At 42.1% G+C, this 12083-nt stretch overlaps 1 pseudogene; it reads right to left on the bottom strand.

Moving 5' to 3' along the window:
* Positions 1-544: 544 nt before the first annotated feature.
* On the bottom strand, positions 545-6171 carry LOC100341781 (methylsterol monooxygenase 1 pseudogene; annotated as a pseudogene).
* Between the last annotated feature and the right edge of the window lie 5912 nt (positions 6172-12083).

Raw genomic sequence — 12083 nt, 5'->3', positions numbered from 1 at the left:
AAGAAGGGAAGGCAACAAATGGATCATGGTCAGAGGCAATGGCTTATAGAGTCTCCGAAGAAGAGTGGTGCTCATTGAGCTGGCTGCAGTGGGTACACCGAGAGCTCTCTTGGGGATTTGTCTTTTCAGCCAGGGTAGTCTCTATTAGGGGTCTAGCCCATGATAGTGACAAAGAGTAGAGAACTACCACTGACTGAGTGTTGATCGTGACACAAGGCATTTTGCTACTCATTTTACACATGCTGATCCAGTTGGGCTTCCTAAAATACTTGAGAGATGGTAAAAAGCATGGTGTCTCCCATTTTATATGCAAGGACATTGAGGTTCAGAAATGTTAATGAACTTGTCCTAGATTGCTAGTCGGTAGGTAGTAGAGTCGCTCAACTTAACACTGCTCACTCCTTAAAAAAACTTCTTGTAAGGTTAGTAACACGGCCTTTAAAATCCCCTCATGTAAGCTTTACTTCACTAGGTATGTATTTATTGCTACATATACAGAACTTACTATATGTAAAGTAGATACATTTCCTGTCAGAAAGAAAAAGAAAGGTTGTTAATGTTCTTTTTAGCACTTCGGAATCAAGATCCATGCTTACTTTTGCTCCCCAAAAGCAATGTTATCCACTAGTTTCAATTCAGGGAAAATGTATCTTTTTAAAAAGGTTTACATGAGATATTTTTTCTCAAATTCTTCACGTTTTCACTACACCTTAAACTAAGAGTCTGTTCCAAAATTTTGTCACACCATGTAAATGCTGAAGCATAGTTTCCAGTGAAGTTCATGTGAAAATCAGCACAGAAAGGATGAGATGTACAGGTTTAGGAGGGATATCATAACTACTATGGACATCAATATTTTCAATCAAATGTACAGCCAGGCATGGCAAAGAAGAATTAAGTGATCACACAAAAGCATTATTGAAATGAAAAATCCAGTTCCAAGAACTGGGGTTTTCAAAGGATGTGCATATTTAGTTTTTAATCCAAATGGAGCCTGAAACTCAGGGTGAATTATATGAATATACTTCTATTTCTTTTGTAGCATAAGAGTCTATGCTGGAAAAAGTGCCAGGTATCCTCAATGACAGCTCAGCCATAGCATCTTACCAAGAGAATGTACCATCTTGGCATTCTTTTCCAATCATAAGGAATCTTTAAAAAAATTATAAAATAATAGGTTCCACAAATCAAAGGAAGCTGTATACAAAAGTGATTGAAGAGAGGGACTTCACAACAATGCTATTAATTTCCCATGTTTCTAGTTTATCCTAGATGATCACAAGGTAATTGTGGGCCACCATCACCCAGATTTCTGTAGTAATTTATTTTTAGCTCTGAGAGACACTAAGATTTAGGAGGATGAGAAAATCTACTCAGGATAACATAAAACTGATAACAAGAAAATGTTCAAATTGTAAATACATTTGCTCTTCTTTTAAGTAATAGGAGTTAAAATATGGTTTCCATAAGAAGCATAAAGTACTTTGTTCATATAACTGGAGCATGTTTTAGATGTTTTATTAGGCAATAATTCCAGAATGTTCTATGAATAGTCAAATACCCCGTTGGCCAGCCTTGATCCACTGCGGGTCCCTGATGTGGATGGAGCAATAGCAAACAAAGCAAAGAAAGGTGTGGTACTGAACCTTGCTATGCTAAATCTTGGGCTCTGAACTCCAATGCTGATCTTTAATGAGCTATACAGGACAATGCAGAAGACTCCCTTTCCCAAAACTGAAGAGGCATTGTGCTAAGTGAAAGACACCAGACATAAAAGGCTACATATCATGATTCTGTTTACATGAATTGTCCAGAATAAGTAGGTGCTTAGAAGTTAGTTGTTGACAAGAGATGGGGGAAAGGAGAATTGAGAAGTGACTGGTGGCGGGTTAAGGAGTTTCTTTCTGGAGTGATGAAATTATTCTAGAATTAGATACTGATGATAACAGCACAACATACTGAATATATGAAAAACCTCTGAATTGTTTACTTTATAATGGTGACTTTTACGTTGTATGAATTATATAACATATTTTTTTAAATAAAATAAACATCTTTGCTTTAAAGCAGACCATAGGCGGCCAGCGCTGTGGTGAAGCATGTTAAAGCCCTGGCCTGAAGCGCCAGCATCCCACAAAGGCGCCAGTTCTAGTCCCGGCTGCTCCACTTCTGATCCAGCTCACTGCTATGAACTGGGATAGCAGTAGAGGATGGCCCAAGTCCTTAGGCCCCTGCACCCGTGTGGGAGACCTGGAGGAACTTCCTGGCTCCTGGCTTCGGATTGGCACAGCTCCGGCTGTTGTGGCCAGTTGGAGAGTGAACCATCGGATGGAAGACCTCTCTCTCTCTTTCTGCTTTTCCTCTCTCTATGTAACTTTGACTTTCAAATACATAAATAAATATTTTAAAAAATTTAAAAAATAAAATTAAAGCAGACCAAAAGTTACTGTTTTCTTCACTCTGTCCCCTTTGAAACAGCCAAAAAAGCTCTACCTCAAGAAGAGAAGGAAAAGCTAGAATTATATCCTCTGACAGCATCAGACGGAAATGAAATTATACAGAAAATAAACACCACCACCACAAAGGAAGTAGAATGAAAAAGAGCACGTCTCTAGAGCGCAAGGCCATACTGATCTAGGCTGGGCAAGAAGAGAAGTCTTGGATTGGCTCCTACACGGGAGGAATAGAAAATGTCAAAGCAGAGAGCACCAGAGCAAAAGCCACAACACAAAAACTATGAGTATCTCTCCCATAAGAGAGCAGGCTGCCCCGGACCCAGACGGAACAGAGAGGAGAAGGACATGCGGTGTGTTCAGGAACGTTTGGCCCTTAGAGGACACGTTCCACTAAACACGCTGAAATCAAACACATTCACTCTCTTGTTTGGAGGAGGACGAAAGGAGAGAAAGGGCAGAGAAGACTTCCTCTCCTCGAAATCAAAAATACATGATCCCAACTGCAGGTGAGATAAATGAAGAAACTCCATGAGAAAATAAAGGTAAAGAAATTGGCACAAAATGTGCACAGAACACAGCACTGATTCAGCATCTACTTAGCTCAGCAATGACTCCAGGGCTGAGGACATGGAGGTACTCAGTGAGGTCAGGACCTTGTTTGGAAAGCAGACAAATCCAGGCAGTGCTACGACAGAGGGTAGAAACATCCCTACAGATAGAAGCATCTATCCAGGCGGCGCCACGGCTCACTAGGCTAATCCTCCGCCTTGCAGCGCCGGCACACCAGGTTCTAGTCCTGGTCCGGGCGCCAGATGCTGTCCCGGTTGCCCCTCTTCCAGACCAGCTCTCTGCTGTGGCCAGGGAGTGCAGTGGAGGATGGCCCAAGTCCTTGGGCCCTGCACCCCATGGGAGACCAGGAGAAGTACCTGGCTCCTGCCATCGGATCAGCGTGGTGCGCCAGCCACAGTGCACCGGCCACGACGGCCATTGGAGGGTGAACCAACGGCAAAGGAAGACCTTCCTCTCTGTCTCTCTCTCACTGTCCACTCTGCCTGTCAAAAAAAAAAAAAAAAAAAAAAGCATCTATCCAGCTTCGAGGAGAAATGGATGCTGGTCTTACCATCAGAGGCTTCCCAAAGATTCCTGTACCTGTAGGCAGGGAGGCATTAGCTCCACAAAGATTACAGTTAAGGAAAATTAGAGGTGGAAGAAAGTGGTTCACAGTATTCAACTTGGTACAGAGGCACTTAGACAAGAGAAAACAACTGATGGGGAGTAGCAATTTCATCAGAGTAGAGGGTTCCTGGGATATGATCTTGCTTGAGTGTGGCTTCCCTCTCCTTTGATGTCTTCTGCTGTCTGGCCACCTACCCAACCATACCTCTAGCTGCTCTTTTCAATGGCAAATGGGAGAATGGTGAAAATGGCCCTCATCTGACACATAGGAATCACGTAAAGGGTTATAAAAGGACAGAAGGAAGCAAAAGGAAACAGATAAACATTTGTTATAAAATCCCCTCTGGAATTCTAGGGGATTGGCTATGATACATGACTTCAAGGGATGAAGGCTTGGGACCCAAATCAATAAGAAAGATACTATTGTCCCTTAGCATCCCCAGGGCCCCTGTGAATACTCAACTCTTTGGATGCTCAAGTTCCTTATATAAACTGGCATCTATTTGCAATGAAACCTACGCATACCCTTCTGCACCTGAGCACTTCAAATGATCTCTAGATTACTTATAATACCTAACAATGTAAATGCTAGGCAAATAGTTGCTATACTGCTTTGTTCAGGGAATGATGACCAGAAAAAAAAAAGCTCTGTGTGTATGTTCAGTATACATACATTGTTTTGTTAGTGTTTACTGTCTGTTGTTGGTTAAATCCAGGGGCACAGAGGCCACAGATATGGAGGGCCAACTGTTCTCATTGTGTTTCAAGGGGGAACGCACCACTGTTAGGCAAACTGAGATTTCCTATGTAGAAGTTTTAAAGCTACAGGGAGTGGAGGCGGGTGTTAGATAGCCATGGTAGATGTGGTGTCTCCCCTCTCAGAGCTCGGGTCCTGACTCTAAGCTCTGTGTCTCATATACGAGACATTCTGAAATCTCTGCCCTGGAAATGAGAGAAGAGAACTCCCTTATTGACACCAGCCTCTTGTATCTTTGACAGTATTATGCCACTATGTAGTCATGTTTAAATACATATGAATTCATATTTGCATGCCAGTTACTCACAAGGTCAAGAAGCAGTTGAATCTAGTCATGGCCATCAAAACAAGGGACAATAATATTGCAAGTGAAAGAACAGAGGAAGAGTACAGCTCTTGACAGTAAACTTTATTTTTTTAACCATAGTATGAATCTATTTTTTTTAAAAAAAGATTTATTTATTTATTTGAAAGGCAAAGTTGTAGAGAGGCAGAGGCAGAGAGAGACCCAGAAGTCTTCCATCCACTGGTTCACTCCCCAAATGGCCACAACAGCTGGAGCTGGGCCAGTCCAAAGCCAGGAGACAGGAGCTTCTTCTGGGTCTCCCATGCAGGTTCAGGGGCCCAAGGACTTGGGCCATCTTCTACTGCTTTCCCAGGTCATAGCAGAGAGTTGGATTTTTAAGTGGAGCAGCTGGGACTTGAACCGGTACCCATGTGGGATGCCAGCACTGCAGGTGGTGGCTTTACCAGCTTCGCCACAACACCGGCCCCAGTAAACTTTGTTTTTAATATTTATTTATTGGAGAGGCAGACAGACACAGAGAGACAGGCAGATGACAGAGATAGAGAGAACTTCCATCTACTGATTCACTGCCCAAATGCCTATGACTCAATCCAGGTCTTCCTCTTGGGTGGCAGGAACCCAACTACTTGGGTCATCATTCCTACTTCCCCAGGCTTGCATTGGTTGGAAATTGAAGTCAGGATCTGAAGCCAGGGATCTAAACCCAGGCATTCCGATATGGGATGCAGTTGTCCTAAGAGATATCTTAATCACTAGGCCAAATGCCTGGCCCTGGGAGTACACTTTGAAAGGGAGGAAGAGGCCGGTGCCGCGGCTCAATAGGCTAATCCTCCACCTAGCGGCGCCGGCACACCAGGTTCTAGCCCCGGTCGAAGCACTGGATTCTGTCCCAGTTGCCCCTCTTCCAGGCCAGCTCTCTGCTGTGGCCCGGGAGTGCAGTGGAGGATGGCCCAAGTGCTTGGGCCCTGCACCCCATGGGAGACCAGGAGAAGCACCTGGCTCCTGCCTTCGGATCAGTGCGGTGCGCTGGTCGCAGCGCGCCTGCCAAGGCGGCCATTGGAGGGTGAACCAACAGCAACAGGAAGACCTTTCTCTCTGTCTCTCTCTCTCACTGTCCACTCTGCCTGTCAAAAAAAAAAAAAAAAAGAAAAGAAAAGAAAAAGAAAAGAAAAACAGCCTCCATCATGCTTACAGCGTAAGTCAAAAATCTTTTATTAAAGGCCTACAAGGCCGTCTAAGAACTAGTTTCTGGACATCTGGATACTTCTCCTAGTTTATCCATTTCTTTCTCCTTTCTGTTCCCTGTTATAGAGTTGATCATTGTGCTGCTCCGGGAATTCACACTGAAGCTCTTGGCTCGATACCTGTGACTCCTCAACCTGAAAATGATTTCTTGTGATGTCCTCAAGGTTGTTCACTCCTGGTTTCTTCTGTGTCACTGCATTGGAGATGCCCAGTATGAGAAGACAGGACATATCTTGGAGGAATTTGCCAAGTTGAATACACACTTGTCAAATATCAGTAAATGTTCCTGGTACTGGAGGTATAAGGTAGACAGTTCTGTGTTCAGAATAGACTTCAGGAGGTGATGAATGCTCTAGAGAATAATACAACTGGGAAGGGGTTAGGGAGCAGTTTCTTAGAGTACTCAGATTCATCACCTCCTGAAGTCTACCCTGAACACGGAAGAACTATGTCCACCTTATACCTCCAGTACCAAGAACATTTATTGATATTTGGCGTGTGTATTCAACTTGGCAAATTCCTCCAGGATGTGTCCTGTCTTCTCTATCCCAATGTCCTGCCTTGGGTTAGATCATCTTCACAGCTTACCAGGGCTATTGGCATGACCTCAAATGACACTAAATTGTCTCCCCACTTCTAATCACTGTTTACTTGAAGAAGTATTTATTCGTATCAAATTATTGTATTGATGCCAAAGTCATCTCCCTATTATATAGATAATTTTCCCCTTCAGAAATTTGCAAATGCCTCCATGACCTATATAAAATTCTGCATTTCTTGCCATGGGATTCATAGACCTTTATTATTTAGCTCTTAATTACCTTGATAAAAATGTCATCACCAGTCACATCCTGTGTTCCAGACACACCAAGCAGCTCATCAGTCTTGCAATATATTATAGTTGTTGAGATCCTTTGCATTCTCTACCCTTGAAAATTCTTCAAGAACTGATACAATTGATACCACCAAAATAAGAGCTTATGGGATAGTATTTAAGAAAGGAAAGAAGGACAGGTGAAGGGGAAAGAGTAACTTTACTGACCTAAGGGCACATGAAAGTTTGCCATATAGGGATGAGCAAAGATTGGAAAAAATATAGAAAAGAAAATAGGAAAACAGCCTAGGACACTATAAGAGTAATGTTGTTGAAAGAAACAGTGTGGGTTGGCTGGAAACTTTTTATTTTTATCTAGTATTAGAATAATTGTATATTTTCCACCTTGTTTCCAAAGGTTTAAGTTTTATAATAATAGCTGTAGTTTCTTGAGTAGAACATGGAGTCTAGTTCAAGTACTGGGCTAAAGTGCTTTGCATGTACCAATTTATTTAGTATTTACAACCTCATGAGGAAGGTGATGGAAACTCTTATCTTTCAATAGAAAAAAAGTAAATTTTCCATGACTTACTCAGTGCTAGAGCATGCAATGGGAAAACCAGTCTTTAGGGAAGAAAATCAGAATTCACATCTCATGCTCTTCTTATTATCCTCCCTGACACTCTCGAAATTTGGAGGCGTGTCCAAAATAATCATATTCATAATACTTAAATGTTAAAACAAAAAAATCTGAAATATATGCTTAGTGTAGTTAGGGACTTTTAGGGGACAATATGGTGAGACCATTAAGTGAGTGAGTTTGGAGTCAGTATGTTTGGGTTCAAATTCCAGTTACACCATGTACTAACTTTGAGACCTGGGGCAATTTTTTACATTTCTTTCTAAGCCCTAGTTTCATCATCTGCAAATGAGGTACCATAACAGTACTTATCTCATGAAGTTGTGTGGAGGTTTCAATGCTAACCATTGGTACAAATAGTAATAATAGCTACACCGGTAGTACTTCTTGTAAAAGAGGTAGGGTAAGGTATGAATCTTGAACCTCATTTTCTTTCCTGAGGTCTGGCTGTATTTGGTGAATTGATGATGTTATATGAGGAATATATAGGGGAGAATTCACAATAAAGAAATGAGTTCTGTGGACAAACCTTAGTCATTGGATGGGGCAACCTGAAGATGAATTAGTTATAAACTTGGACTCATTTTCTGAATCAGTGTCTCTCATCATTTTCTATCTATAGCCCATGAACTTGTACTCAGTGGGAGTAGAAGGTGGGTGTATGGAAAGATCTAGACTGTAGTGCTTAGAAAGTGAGAGGGCAAGGGTGGATTTCTCCCATAAGTGCCCTAACACATGGATAACTTAGGTGCTTCAGAGGCTCTGCTTCAAGAAAGTCAGAACACGGAGAGAATGGAACCTGGGGGACCTGGACTACCCAATGAGGGGAGAGGAGCTGGTGCAAAAGGAAAATATTCTTAAGTAGGAGGTAACTGAGGACAACGGAGTGTTCTTTGGATATACTCAGAGATAGGTTACAGGAAGTTGGAGATCCACAAATAGTGGGAGTATGAGTGACACAAATATTATTGGGTGACAGCCAGAGAAACCGAGTCTAGCCACCTCTGAATCTTAATGAAGAATGGGATGGGAGAGGGAGTAGGAGGTGGAATGGTTTGGGGTGGGAGGGCAGGTATGGGGGGAAGAACCACTATAATCCAAAAGTTGTACTTATGAATTTTTCTATTAAAAAAAAGAGCCTTGGTTGATCACTGACGTCATACATAAGAGTGTTAACTGCTAAGTTAACAACAGGAGTAACTGGGTACTAACTTCCCATGCAGGACCTCTGTCCTCAAAGAGCTATATTAGGAGGGTTAATAGTAAAACTTGTTCTCAAAGATTTACTTCATTTTAGTGTATTAAGTGGAGGATATTCTTATGTCTCATAAGTTTCAGAAAAGCCTAAGTGCCCAACTCCATTGCTTGTTTCCTTAGGTGCATCTTCAATTAATGATAAAACTGTGTTCTCAAAGGAAAAAAATTGTTATTGCAAAAATTAAAAAAAAATATAAGAAAGGAAGTAGGAAGAAGGGTGGGAGTGAAGGAGGGAATGGAGGATGGGGTGGGAAGTATCATGTTCTTAAAACTGTATGTATGAGATACACAAAATATGTTCCATTTATATATATAAAAATTTTAAATAAAAAAGGTTTCTGATTTAAACCAATAAGTTTGCCTTGGGCTTATAACCAAGATTATACTTATAATCAAGATTATATATCATCACCCATCTACTCATCCATCCATCCATCCATCTATTTCTTATTTGCCTTTTCTTTTTCAAAAGTACTATGATGTTATTTAAGACAAAGAGAAGAATATTCAATGAAGTTAATACAGTAGAAATACTAAAAAATAAGAAAGTATATACACTAGTCATGAGTTGTTCTATGTGATTTTTGTTGATTGTTACTACATTGAACTCTGAACTTCCTGGAATCTAAAAAAAGATGTAAAATACATTCTTACATAAAGAGAGGTAAACACAGAGCTCTAGTTACTATCCTGTCTTCATCACTTGGGGTTGCTATAACAAAGTTGCATAGACTGGATAATTTAAACAACAATTTATTTTCACAATTCTGGAGGCTAGAAGTCTGAGATTAGGGTGAGAGTATGGTTGGGTTCTGGTGAGGGCTGTCTCCCTGGTTGCAGATTACAGATTTCTCATTGTATTCTCACATGGTGGAAGCAGAGATGAAAAGCTCTGTAGGGTCTCTTTTTAAGGCTACTGATCCCATTCATGAGGACTCCACTCTCATGACCCAAATGACTGCCAAGACAAGCTATTTTCTATAATTTTATTCAGGGAACAATGAAGAATACCCTGAACTTCCTAACTGTCTCTCCTGTTTACAAAACTCACTACTGCCTTAGTTCAGGATTTCATAATTTCCTACATAAATGGACTAACCTTCTAACAAGTTTTTCTAATGAATTATCTTTTGTATAATCAATATATAAGATTGTGTCCAGTTCCTGAATACAATTTTTCAGTGGATTTTCATTATTTTGAAGATCAAGGACTTTATCCATGTGTGGGGTCTCATTTCCCACCATCTGTCACTAATTCTTCCCTGTTCTCTAGCCATACTGACCCACATGCCAATCAATCACTGAGTAATCAGTTTCTGGGTTCTTTATGCTCTATGTTCTCGATTTCCTTTATCATTTGTCACTGATGGCTCCCATTCTTGTCTTCCCACTTAATAGTGCTTCTTCAAGACAATTCAAACATCTTCCCAAGATGACTTATGCCACCTGTAGCATGCTTATGTGCCTCTATTGGAACTCATGATATATATATCACATCATAGTTCTTACAGAAGAGAATGTGTTTTCTTTCTTTTTTTAAGACTTATTTATTTATTTGAAAGTCAGAGTTACACACAGAGAAAAGGAGCGGCAGAGAGAGAGAGAGTGGGAGAGAGAGAGAGAGGTCTTCCATCCACTAGCTCACTCCTCAACTGGCCACAATACCACATTTCAAAAATGTGCTCTTTCAAGATCAAATACAAAAATAAGACTTTAGAGTACAGCCCTCTATGGGGCTGGCGCTATAGCGTAGTGGGTAAAGCCGCTGCCTGCAGTGCTGGCGTCCCATATGGGCGCCAGTTCGAGTCCTGACTGCTCTACTTCTGATCCAGTTCTCTGTTATGGCTTGAGAAAGCAGTAGAAGATGGCCCAAGTATTTGGGCCCCTGCACCCACATGGGAGACCAGAAGAAGCTCCTGGCTCCTGGATTCGGATCAGCACAGCTCCAGCCGTCGTGGCCAACTGGGGAGTGAACCAGCAGATGGAAGACCTCTCTCTCTGCCTCTCCTTCTCTCTCTGTGTAACTCTGATATTCAAATAAATAAAGAAATCTTCAAAAAAAAAAAAAAAAAGAATACAGCCCTCTGTATCTGTTGGTTCTGCACCCATAGATTCAGCCAACCTTGTATTTAAGATATTTTTAAATATGTTACCTGGACTTTTTTTCTTTGTAATTATTCCCTAAACAATACGACTGAACAACTATTTACATAGTACTTACATTGTAGTAAATATTATAGGTAATCTGGAGATTAAAGTACACATGAAGAATTCATAGGTTACATGCAAATACTATGCAACTTTATAGAAAAGATTCAAGATTCCTCCAATTTGGGAATCCTTAGGGTACTCACCACTGGTCTGGAGGGACAGCTGCACTTGGGTGGAAGGGAATTAAAAGCTTTCAGAGGGGGCCGGCGCCATGGCTCACTTGGTTAATCCTCCGCCTGCGGCGCCAGCATCACATATGGGCGCTGGGTTCTAGTCCCGGTTGCTCTTCTTTCAGTGCAACTCTCTGCTGTGGCCCGGGAGGGCAGTGTAGGATGGCCTAAGTGCTCCTGCATGGGAGACCAGGGGGAAGCACATGGCTCCTGGCTTCGGATCGGCGCAGCGCCGGCCGTGGTGGCCATCTGGGGGGTGAACCAATGGAAGGAAGACCTTTCTCTCTGTCTCTCTCACTGTCTAACTCTGTCAAATAAAAATTTAAAAAAAAAAAAAAAAAGCTTTCAGGGGAAAGGGTGGGAAGGAAAGAGGATAGACATCCCTGAATTAGAAGCTTCCTGGCAATACCACACTGAATCCTTCACACCTGTCACACCTATTCTCTCCATAACGCCACGGACCTGCTTCTGTCGCTAGTACCAGCCTCTCAGGCATCTCTGTGGCCACACCTTCTAGTGAGCTGCCAAAGAACTTATGGGACACACAACTAGAGAGAACAAAGAATTCTGGAAGAAACAGAGAAGTGTGGGAAGGAATGGTGCACTGTGGGAAGGAATGGAGGATTCTGGGAGGGAAAGGAGAACGGTGGGAGAGCAGGGAGGATTGTGAAAGAACACAAAGGACTGTGGGAGAACAGGAAGCCCCATAGGAAAGCAGGGAGGATGGTGGGAGAACACAGGGTTGTGGGAAGAAACAGAATTTGTAGAGAGAACACAGGCTTATGGAGAGCACTAGGAACTGTTGGAGAAACCACAATATGGCTTAGATTAGAGAATTCACTCAGGGCTTTTCTACTGGCCCTTCCACAAAGGCCTGTGAGCTTCTGGCCACTCCTGCACAGTCTATTGGGGTCACACCCTCCTCTCAGACACCACAGCTCCTCTGCCCAGCAGCACCTCGCCTGCTGCAGCCACCCACGTGGTCACTGACAGCCTTGCTTTAGCTCTCTGCCACAGCCACTAAGAATTGTGGGAGACTTGGGAGACACG

Source organism: Oryctolagus cuniculus, chromosome 9 (genome assembly GCF_964237555.1).
Source record: "Oryctolagus cuniculus chromosome 9, mOryCun1.1, whole genome shotgun sequence".
NCBI classification, from domain to species: domain Eukaryota; kingdom Metazoa; phylum Chordata; class Mammalia; order Lagomorpha; family Leporidae; genus Oryctolagus; species Oryctolagus cuniculus.
The sequence above is the reverse complement of the archived record's forward strand: the minus strand, read 5'-3'. Positions and strand labels throughout refer to the sequence as shown.